A 9,966-nucleotide genomic window follows, 5' to 3' on the forward strand; every position below is an offset into this window, starting at 1 on the left:
ATATATGAAGGTTACAAGTAGTCAAAATGCGGCGCTTCAAAAATTTATTCATAATTATAGCTGAGCCAAGTTGACTATGTTACGGAAATATTTCATTCGGAAAAATGAAATGCTTCACTGAAAAACCAAGTTTTTAACGGGTTTTGTCTCATAAACCCATAAATTTTTGAAAGAATATCAAAAATATTGCAGCGTATTAACTTAAGATGGTATCCAGCCATTATATCTATTTTCTTATATTTTACATATAATAAATACATTTGATGAATTACTAACATAATAGATAAAAATCTATGTATTAAACTAATGTATTGCAAAAAAAATTTTAATTTGAAAAAAAAAATTAATAAATAATAATAAAAAAAGGTGATAAAGTTAACGTTCCAAGAACATAAATATCTTAAGACTACATCAATATTAAAGGTTGAAATTTTGCGAAATGCTAGTATATTATTGTAGCTTGTGCCTGAACCAAAAATTAAAAAAAAATTTAAACGATCAAAAATGGCAGACTTAATAGTATAAAAAAACTATTTTTAGCGATAAAACGCTCATTTAATATTGTAATTGTAGGGTAAATTTTATATTTTTTTATTTTATTTTAGATTCAGGCACTGAATACATTAATAATGAAAATATTTTGAAAATTTGAAGCTAAAATATTTTTTCTATTGAGATATCATTGTTTTCCTACAGCTACTCAAAAAAAAAAAAGAAAAATCAATTTTAAAATTATAAATCATGTACAATACTCAGATAAATCATTAAAAACCACCAACACAATAATCTTTTGCAGTTTCTTTATCTAATTTTTGTCTAAAATAGTTTTCTCTAACATTTTAATTTTTTTCTCTTTTTTTGTTTCATCTGATATTTTTTTGTTCATATTTTTTAACCGTTTTTTTTTACTTGCACCAATTTCTAAGTAACTACCAGTTTTAATATTAAGAGCAATGACGAAGTGAGCTATTACGGAGTTCCTCATTTCCAAAAGGCTATTTGAATTAGTCAATTCAAATAGTCTTTTGGAATAGTCTTTTAATATTTAAAATATTTCTGTTGCACCAGCTGATTCCATGGCACCAGCTGATTTAGTGTGGTTTACTTGGCAGGAATGATTAACCTTCCACTGCTCATATTTTAGTGTCCCTTTTTTTCCTTCTCAAATTTGACAACCTTAACAAAACTTAGTATAACAGTATCCAATACTTTGTTGTTGTCGTGAGACGTTGCCACCACTACACCGTTCAAAGAAGAATACCCTCTTTGCTGCCAGGTACCATCGATAGAAACACCACAATCAATAACATCATTCATATTAGAGTCAGGTTTCAGTATTCTCCTAACCTCCATAACAGCATTTTTTATACTTTGCTCAGCAACTAATTAATAAGCATCATAAAGCTTGCTATTAATACAGTCAAAACTAGGTTTTGATTGAGGTGGTGGCATGTTCATTATGGAGGTAAAAGTTAACATTGTATCTCTACCTCTGCCAATCTCCCTGAATGCCATAACAGTGCTTATAGTAATTTCACTAGTATTTATACCAGGTATTTATATCATGTTTATCGTTTTTAAAGGAGAAGAAAAAAATTAAAAGCGCAACCACTGCAAGAAATTAAAAAAAAAAAAAAAAACCCAAACGTCTTGAATGATTATGCAACATGGAAAGCTTTGTACCACATATATTACAAGTAGCATACTTTTCAAAACAACTTTTTATTTGTTTAAAGTGCATAAAAAATATAAATTCATTATTATCAAATAACTTTTTTTCAAGATTATTTTTCAGCTTTTTACTACTTGTAGAACTCGTTCCTGTGTTTATATTAAATTGTTTATTGGTGTTATTGGAATTAGTATGCTGATTGCGATTAAACTTTCTTTTCCTTGGTCTTATTATTCTTTTTTTGTTTGCCATAATTTACTTTTCAACGTTAAGTTGTGATAGGTTAAATACAAAAATGAAAAGTGTAAATCACTATTTTATCTGGATTCAAAAAGACAACAACAATGTTAAACTATTAAAAAAAGCAATATGGCTTAGATTTATGACATTTAGACCAATATAAACTTGAAGCATTAAAAAAAGAATAGTTACAGGCTTTGCATGCTTAGTTTTTAGGGACTAGCTAAAAAGATAAAATGGTTGCTATGGTCGTTGCTATGTAAATAAAAAATACCTTAGGTGTTTGAGAAGAATATTATTGTTATTCTAATATTATTTTGGAAAAAATATTTTTACTATTGAATTCTAGAAGTTTCAATTGTCTAAATAACATTTTTTCAAATTTTTCATTTTTTACCAAATTAATGGCTGGATACCATCTTAAATTGGACTGGGAATTAAATAAAATCGCAAATCGACTATAGCAACTGTAGCAAAAGTGAGTTTGTTATTTTGTGAAACGACTCTATACATACCCCCGCTAATTTTATGTATTAATAACTATTTAACTGCAATCTTTTTATTAACAATTATTAGTCTTACGTAGTGGCTTATAGTCATTAAGCGATAACTTGTAGCAAAAATAGAAATTTTGTTAAATATCCACTCTCCATTTATAAAGCTTTTTTTAATGAAGCGGTTAGCAATAATTAAATGAAAGTGATAATTTTTTAGTTAATAAGACTAAAATTAAATAGCACCGTCTGTTGGTTCACCTATACTTCTTTATATAGTCTATTATGAAAATGGTGAAATTGTTTATGTTTACAAAAAATGGTGAAAAGTGTTTATTGGTTGGATAAAAATCTACCGCTTACATTTTATAAAAAAATCTTGGTTAACTACAGATGGAACTCTTTTGTTGTTTGACCTTTGTCCACTTAACCAAAAACATACGAAATTGGGGTTATCCGTATATTATGTACGCACATCCCCTCCTACATAATATATACGTATATTACGTAGGAGGGGATGTTCTAAGTTGAGTAACTTGTGTACGAGTACATATGGGGAGGAGGTTTGGGTCCAACAAATGTCCAACAAAACGCAAACTCAAAAGGTGGCACTTTACATTCACTTGCCAAAAAAAAATAAAAACGTTTACTTTTGCCCAATAAAAGGTAGGAAAAAAAAGTGATCACATTGGCGTGCGTGGATCGAATTGGGAGGAGGGGGTTAGACCACCAAGCATATAAAGGGGGGGGGGGGAGAGAACCACCAAGCGTACGTACACATAAGATGGGGTGGGGTGGGGGGGAATAAAAATGTATGAGTTGCAACAGGGAGGGGGGAAACTTTTAATGTAAAAAGTGTGGGCATGTTCAATAATGACCAACAAACTTTCTCAGATATCTAAATAATAAACAGAGAAAGTTTGTTTTGTATTTTTGTCATACAGCATTATGCATGAAAAAAATCAGAAAGTAGGCATAAAGTATCAACACATGTCACAAGGCATTTTACAAATTATACACGTGAAGAAATAGACGATTATAACGCTATTAGGAGAAACACTTTTGTTACAAGTTTGTTATGTTAGGAAAATTTGCTACAGAATTACTTGAAATAGAATTTAGAAATTTAAGAAAAGTATTTGGTGACATATTTTTTAAGTGTTCTTTAAAACTAGAGATATCTCTTGTTTACATTAAAATGCATTTTCAAACTATGATTTGGTTAACGAATTTGAAATTTTGACCAGTTTAGTGTTTTATTTTATAAACATTGGTCAATGTCCAAAATTATTTGAAACAGGCGGATTAAAAAGTCCTTTTGACAATACTGTTAAATGGCTTTTTTTCAACTTGATTAAAGATAAAGTTTGTTTGACTTTGATATTTAATACTTTTATGCTTTACTGCATTATTTTATTGAAATTAAGTGTTATCATCACAATATACTTTCCCTTTTAATTTTATCAAAAACCACTGAAAAATTTTTAAACCAAAATCAAACAAAGAGCTATGTCTTTTCATATAAAGTTTGTCTTATTAGGTTCATCATATTAAGTTTCTCTTACTTTTCAAGGATTTTTCCAGAATCTTGTTAAGTTGGCATTTATTCATTGACACTTTTGTTTTTTTTATTTGCTGAAATTTGTTACTCGTATCGTTGTTAATTGTATCGTTGTAACAATGAGATTTGTTAATTGTATCGTTGTTAATCGTTGTAATAGCCCTGAAGTTTGCTGTTTTGGGATTTTAAAAGCATTCCTTATTTAATATGTTTTTATTTAAAAGATTAGTTATTTTAGTTCTATTTTTTATTTGATTTAATTAGTAGTCTCTTTTTTTCATTATTTGACAAAAAGTTTATTTTAATGATGTAATGAAGTTTATTGTTTAAAATATAAAAATATTTATAAATTGTTTTTATAAATTTATATAAATTGTTAAAAGTGTCTATTTTAATTTTCACATATTTTATAAACGAAGCCATTAAATAAACCATAATGTGTTTTTAAACAAATTCAAATGAAATTAAAAATTGAACTTTAAACAAATTTAGATTAAATTTGTATTTTTCATTTTGAAATAACAACCCCCAATTTTTTTGCAGACCAAAGCATATTTTAACAGCCACAAATATTTTGTTGATTTAAATATATAGATAAACTTATATGATAATTTTTTGTGTATTATTTTGTATAAATACATTGACTGGCAATAGTAATACCAAGAATTAAATATAAATACATCGACTGAGGATAAAGGTGTGGTCAGGGTCTTTTCCAGGGTTTATTCATTTAATTTTTCTTCTTCAGGTACATCATATAATTACTATATACCATTATACCATTTACTTACCATATAATTACCATATACCAATTACCTGTATACTATATAAATATACATTTATTATCGTGAATATATATATATATATATATATATATATATACACACACACAAAATTATTACGTATAAGATTGATGAAAATACATTAACATAATATTGATACAAACTTTAATATAAATTTTGGTATAATAACTATTATATATATCTATTTTTCCAAACTGTAATACCCAAAAAAATTGGAAATCAAAGAAGATTCAGCATAAAAAATTTCGGTATAAGACTCCAAAAAAAATCTTTTCGCAGATTCCCTTAACAGCGCCTTTTGGCGTGTATCAATGTCTTTGTAAAAAGTTAATTTAAGCTTTAATTTAAGTAATTAGGTTTGTAATTACTATTTCTACAGTTATTATCATTATTTTTTTATTTATTTTTTCGTTTTTTCGTTTTTTCTTTTCTTTTTTTTCTTTTTAATTGATTGCAATCATTTTTACAAACCGAGAATATGCAGCTTTGCTTGCCGTATTAACGACGATACTCCACTTAAGTCTTTTAATTTTTAATTTTTTTAGTTTTTCGATGTTTTGGGGCCTTTTGACATAATTGAAAATTCAGAACACCGGGTTTTAATTCTTTTAATATAATACTTGTGGAAACTATTTAATCGCAAATTATAACTTTGAGAAAATGATGACGAAAATATGTCTAAAAAAGAATTCGGTAGCATATTATTTTTATATTTGAACATAAAAATAAAAATCTGATATAAATTAAGAGATGTTTAATTAAAAATTAAGTTTAGCATTGGAAGCCAGAGTGATTTGGATGTTTCACAATGGATTAATCTGTTTAACTGACCGGAATAGTAAGACTTTCATATTTGTCATCGCATTAGAAGGATTATCCATTTTACTTAGATAATGAATTGCTTTACAAACATGGTTTTGCAAGCCTTGTAGTTTGATTAATTTTGTTTTGGTGTGTATTAAACCACACTGTATTAGCATATATGAGATGACTATGAATTAGACTAAAGTAAAGTTTTTTTCTTGAACAGAGATCAGGAAATGGGCGAGATTAATATAAAATACATATTGCAGATGAAATTTTTGATTCAATGCGCCCAAGATAATTTCTCCATGATAAATTTTCATCTGTTTGAACACCAAGAAACTTTGCATATTTTATTCCGTTTCATTGTTATGTTGTTAATGAGCAACTCTGGAATTTTTAACGGTAGAGACATTGATTGACCTGTTTTATGAAATAAAATGTAGTTAGTTTATTCACAGTTTAAGGATGTTTATTTGCTCTGAACCATAAATTAAAGTATTCCAGTTTAGTATTGATTGTTCCGAACATCAATTTTAAATTACTATGATTATAAAACAAAGTTGTGTCATCAGCATACATTATTAAAAATACTTTAGATGATGCTTTATGCCTAACATTGATGCAAATTAAAAACAATAACGGTCCTAAGATTGAGCCTTGAAGGACCCCGCACTCAATATAAAAAACATTTGACTCTTTGTTTATTACAAACTGCTTTCTGTTACTCAGATAGTTTTTTACCCATTTTAGAGCTGTAACCACAATTTTGATATTAGGGGGGCCTATGGTTTTTTTAAAGGAGGTAGGGGGTAACGAAAAGTTTTGATTTTCATTTATAATGTATATTTAGTAATCATTAAACTCCACATCTATGAAACAAATAAAAAATGTATTACTTGTACCAAACATCATTTATCTCTACAAAAATGCTAACTGAAATTTCCAAAAATGTTTATTCGTGTTTGACATTTATTAATAAACTCATTTGCGATCTCAACCAAATCAATTTTGTCCACTGCTTCCATGTGAGTATGAAGTACTAGCGTTTCGAAGCGTTTTTCAAAGGTAGGTTTTAGCTCTTTTTAAAGCAGAGAAAGATCTTTCACTCAGAGCATTTGTAGTTGGCATGTCAAAAATTAGCTTGGCAGTCTTTACAATTTTGGTAAGTAAAGCTCTTTTAGAGTGATCCCAAACTCTTGAAAAACAAGATGAGATCTTTGATTGCAATTTTTTTGATGTCGTAACCTAATAATGTCGCAATGCTTGGGAGGAGAGCAATTGGTGTTATAGCTAAAGATTGGTTAATGTCTTGACAAGTGACAAGCTAATTGTAGACGATTTTCCCAACTTTCCCTTTTTATTGTTTTGAGAAGAACTTCCTGAAGATCAATATATACCTTATAATCAGGTTGATCAAACTTCTGTTTTATAAAACTGATAATGAGATCGAAAGCTCCAAAATATAATTAGCGATAATGGGATTTTGGTGAATAACGGATTTTTTGTGGGTTAAGAGTTGTTTTTAAATAATCTGCCATTTTTATTTTTCTCACCAGTTTAGGGTGAGCAACACCAAGCTGGAATTTCCATTTTATAGCACGCTCCCAAAACAGTTCGCAAATTTCGCTGCTTCGCAATTTTTACAGAACATTAACAACTTGAGATGCTAAATTCTGTCCTTTCGCTTTCGAAATACTTTGACCTTGGAGTGCCTTACTTAGATTGTCTGTTTGCTTCAGGAGGCATTAATAACAACAAAAGTTAAAGTTAAATGTCGACATTACAAACTTCACTCCCCGAATTCTTGCTTTCATTTTGGTATCATTCAACTCTTGCAATGACCATTTCCAAAGTTCCATTGGCTCACGATAGTTTTCTAGAAACAATTCAAAAATATCGCCACGCACTGTTCACCTTGTTAGACAACTTTTATGGATAAACTTTGAATTGTTCTCTGTTAGTTCTCAAATAGCATCAAGTTTAGAATTTCTTTTAGGTGATTTTTTGATAAGTTTGCAAATTTCAGATGCTGTTTCATTTTTTGCTCAACATTACTTACTTCTCTTTTTTACAGTGAAACAAACCAAAAAAAAAATTCGAATGTATTATTTCCAAATTACATTAAAAAATATATATATATATACGCACGCGTTACAAACTCATTGTTCTTGATGAATTGAATGAGTTATATATATTTATCTATATTAAATTAAATGAGTTATTTACTTATTTTAAATTAACTGAGTTATTTTTACAAATAGTGTGAAAATAAATTATTTCTTAATAACGTAAGCTTCTATGGTACTAGTATGACTATTACAGAATATCATTACGTTCCGCACGTTTTTGCAATAACATTTAGTATTTGCAATAACATTTAGTAACAAATAGTGCGACGAAACGTTGTCACCGTTCACTTTAAATTCACCGCATTCAGCAAAGACATTAAAGTTGATTGATTCTGTAGACAAATAAAAATCTAAAAGAAATGAAAGATATGGAATGTCTTGAAACATATCTTTGCATATATGAAAATATATATGTTGAAAACATTTTAAATATATTTTTTTCCTAATAATTTTAATAAACTATAATTCAAAAAAGTTTTAGGAGGGCCAAGACCTCCCTGGCCCCCCAGTGGCCACGGCTCTACACTTATATATTTGTCCTTTAATACCATAATGTTTTTATTTTGATAGTAAGATGTTATGGTCAACTGTATCAAATGCCTTTGAAAGGTCTATAAATACTCCCAGTACATGCTCTCCTTTATCGAAAAATTAAAATATTTTATTTGTAAGTTCAATGATAGCATGTTCTGTTGAACAACAACTTTGGAAACCAAATTGATTTTTGAATAAAAATTTGTTTAACTTCAAGTAGTTATAAATTCGATTGTAGATTACTTTTTCATAAACTTTAGAGAGCACTGGTAAGAGGAAAATTGGACGGTAGCTAGGCATATTATTACAATGTCCATTTTTATAAACAGGATTGACATTAGCAACTTTTAACATATTAGGAAAAGTACTGTGTTCAAAAAAAGATGATATTAAATGAAATAAGGGTTTTCTAATACTTTCAATGAAGTGAATTGCTAGATTGCTAGTAATGTCATCATATCCGCTCGACTTATTTTGCTTTAGTTCAGTCAGAACGTTGTTAAATTCTTTTTTGGATATTTTTTCATTTGATATACATGATAGGGTATATATACATATATATATATATATATATATATATATATATATGCGGTAGTAGTGTAGTGGTAAAGAGCTCGATTCATAAGCGAGAGGTTCGGAGTTCGATCCCCACCACGTCCCTGGTATTACCGCGCTCAACTTGTTTCTCCGCGAAGCGGCCTTGTTCGTCAAGGTTCGTGTTTCGGAGTTATAGAGTTGAAAGAGGGTTATAACCACTATTAAGTAGTCTCCTTATCTGTAGTGGCCTTATCGGTCTTGAGGAGGTGAGTAACAGACAAAAATATATATATATATACATACATACACACATATATACACATACACATATATACGCATATCCAAATAAAACATTACAAATAATTTACAAGAATATTTTAAAAGAAAAATTATTTTATTATTTAGAAATTTTACAAATGAACAAGAAAATATAAACTAAAAAATAGATTAATTATTAGATCGATTTACAAAATTTTACAATGAGTCTATTGTTTAAAATAAAAAAAGAAATATAATATTAATTAATAGTAATTGATAAATTTTTACTCATTATTATTTACAAATTTAAAAAAATTTGTAGAAAAATTTTAATTAATTTTCATTTTGATGCTACCACAAGTGTCTCCTTGTAAGGCAATATTGCCAACTTCACTACTATAGCCACATTTCTAGATGCAGCAACATGTGCCTTGCAAAGTGTACAATGGGTACGTTTACCAGACGCTCAATGTTTTGCCCAAAGTTTGCGCCTCTTGTAATCTGGAGCAAAAATGTCTGGTGTGATCCATATTTTGTTTTTTGCAGCAAAAAGTATGTTATGGGAATGTGGAGCGTGGTTGCATCATTGTATTTTTTGTTATCAGCTGTGTCAAAATGTGCTTCTGCAAAAGCCATGAGATTGTTTATCATTCACGTGACCAACAGTAGCCACACTACCCCCAATGTTGATAAACTCATACCACTGTGACTAAAATTAAAATTGACATAAAGAAGCATAGCTGACAATTTTCTATCATCAGTGCATTTTTTGCTGAAGCTATTGATGCGATGACTCCGAAATGATATAAGTTGTTGTGATCATGATTCTTGTAGATGCAAACTAGCACAAACACATGTCTACTTAACTTATTACTCTCCACACTTGTTTTATTGAATTTGATTTCAATTGTTTTATCCTGACTTCTGACGT

This window comes from Hydra vulgaris, chromosome 06 (genome assembly GCF_038396675.1).
Source record: "Hydra vulgaris chromosome 06, alternate assembly HydraT2T_AEP".
Classification (NCBI taxonomy): domain Eukaryota; kingdom Metazoa; phylum Cnidaria; class Hydrozoa; order Anthoathecata; family Hydridae; genus Hydra; species Hydra vulgaris.